Here is a 2,631-nt window from a genome sequence, read left to right as displayed (position 1 = left end):
CACATATATATATACATACATATACATATACATATATATATATATAATATACATACATATATATAATATACATATATATATACATATACATATACACACATATATAAACACACACATATACATATACATATTGTTACATGCAAAGCACAAACAGAGAATTAGTCCGGTGGCTTATGTCATCCCGTGGGAATTTCGTGATCATTTTGGGTTTTTTTTTTAATTATATATTTTGAAGTATGCTGAATCGAATAAAATAATTCGCCAATTTTTTTATGCTCATCTTTGTATGCAAATTAGCTGAAATATGCAAATTAGGTCTGAAAATGTAGGGTACTTATATCTTGGTAACAACATGTCGTAGAAAGTTGCTTCTTTCTTAAAGTTGTTCAGAACATGCATGTTTCTATTTATCCTAATGGAACATTTTCTTCACAAATTAACGGAAGAGCCATTTTGCCGAACTTATTAGCATAATTATGCAAATTAGGGGTGGAAATATAGGGAGCTATATCTTGAAAACCACTGGTCGTACAGAGTTGCTTTTTGCAGCAAAATGTTTAAAACATGCATATTTATATTTACTATAATGGACAATTTTCTCTAAAAATGACCGGAAATTGCGTTTTTGATCTTTGACCTCACCTTTGCGTGATTGTAATATCTTGGCCACCACTGGTCGTATAGAGTTGCTTTTTTTTACAAAATATTTACAATATGCACATTTATACTGTAACAGAATAATTTCTCAATATCAACCAGAAACTGTTTTATTGACCTATGACCTATCTTTCCAGTATATAGGCCTATTATATATACCTAATGATGACTTATGGTCGAAAGTATTATTACAACAATGCTATTATTACTTGAATATACATATATAGACCTATATGTATATATATATATATATATACATATACATATATATGTATATATATATATTCGCAACCACTGGCTTTTTGTAACAAAATGTGTACAATATGCATATTCATATTATTATTGAATAATTCCTCAAAAAATTACATGAAATTTCTGGACCGCCATTGACCCTATATTTGTATGGTTTCTATATCTTCTTCATCACTAACTTGGATTTCGGACTGAAATTAATCAGCCACCGCTGTTTGTTGTTCAATGGCTGTTGTGGTTGAAAATTATTTACAAACAAACTGACTTTTCTACCGAACCGATCGGTATCCCCGGTCGAGAAGAAAAACAATTCATCGGTTGATGGGGGGCGGGGCGGGGAAGAAAATTGTTATGATATATTAGAAGACACTAAAATCGATTAAATAAGCCTTTGAAATTTTCGTAATTTCCGGGGTTTCAACCCTGAAACAATTCCAGAAACTTTGAGCGACACCCGGCCACGCCCACTTACGCTCTCATTGCCCACCTTGTCGGAGGCATCATACCCCCATCAGCCAAATTCTGCCGCTACCGGTCCCGTTCAGAAATAAAATTAATTCACTTAGTTTTGTATTGATGCTCTTACTTCGTCATGAACGGAAGGAAACTGTTTGAAATAGCATATACCGACTGTATACCACCAGTTGGCATTACTGCAAATTGCCTAGTAACAGTGAATTAGAGTGAGAAACGTTCCCACACAAGTAGGTTCCCACGATCAGGAGAAGCATGGGAGAAGCAGACACAAGGTCAGTCACATACAGTAGTCTTATTCTTTAAACGCCGCCAACTCAGGAATGTAGACGCGCTAGTGTCTGATCTGATTTTTTGAACGCCGCCTTCAGGAATGTAAACGGGATGCTGCTCTCTAAGGAGGGAATAGCCGACTGCCTTGTTCAGCTATACCAACATGTGCTATGGTTTCAGTAGTTCAGCTGTATTTTTGCGAAGTGTTGCTTTTTTGTACGTTCACTTCTTACATGTCATTTTAATTTTGTCATTTTAATTTAGTCATTGATCATCATAATAAAATCATTAACTTTGTTGTTACTATGGCGTTTATGTTTGCTTTCTGTTGTGTGTTATAACAGTTGTTAAACCTTTTTTTTTTTCAAAGACGTGCACACTCATTCTGTATAAATAAGTATATTGTGGGCCTATCCACTGCAAGACTCTTAATTAAAAATCAACGTAACCATGGGGACGTGTACTTCTACTGTTATTTTCTCAATGAATATCGCGTTTACAGTTAAAAGCCCTTGATTTTTTAGCAAAGTATTTTGTGTTTAATTATGTTTCTAAGGTTGAAAAAGTCTTTGTAAAAAATGGCGCAGTTTAGATGCCGGTCGGAAATTTGAGAGCCGGACAGGGAGGACCGGCGAGGTGAGAAACCCTGTGATAATTATGAATATTTTATTAACATTTTAACAGAATATTATGTTACAAAAAGATGTTAAAGAGGTTGCCAGTCGGGACGCACCCTATTTTTGGTTGCCCGACGCAGATATTTAGTTTCCCTGGGACGCAGGATTTTCTTAGGTGACAGCTACTGGAGCTAGCCCAGCATACTGGCACCAAGATACCTCTGTGTATACGGTAGAGATGGCAAAGCCATTTCATCATCTGCAGAGCGCATCTTCCTTCACTTGACGAAGGACCAACTTATTTTAATATATACCGTATATATATATATATATATATATATAGCTCTTATACACATCT

The sequence above is a fragment of the Anneissia japonica genome, unplaced genomic scaffold, assembly GCF_011630105.1.
Source record: "Anneissia japonica isolate Jap-2015-1 unplaced genomic scaffold, ASM1163010v1 scaffold310_len583560_cov164, whole genome shotgun sequence".
Classification (NCBI taxonomy): domain Eukaryota; kingdom Metazoa; phylum Echinodermata; class Crinoidea; order Comatulida; family Comatulidae; genus Anneissia; species Anneissia japonica.
The sequence above is the reverse complement of the archived record's forward strand: the minus strand, read 5'-3'. Positions refer to the sequence as shown.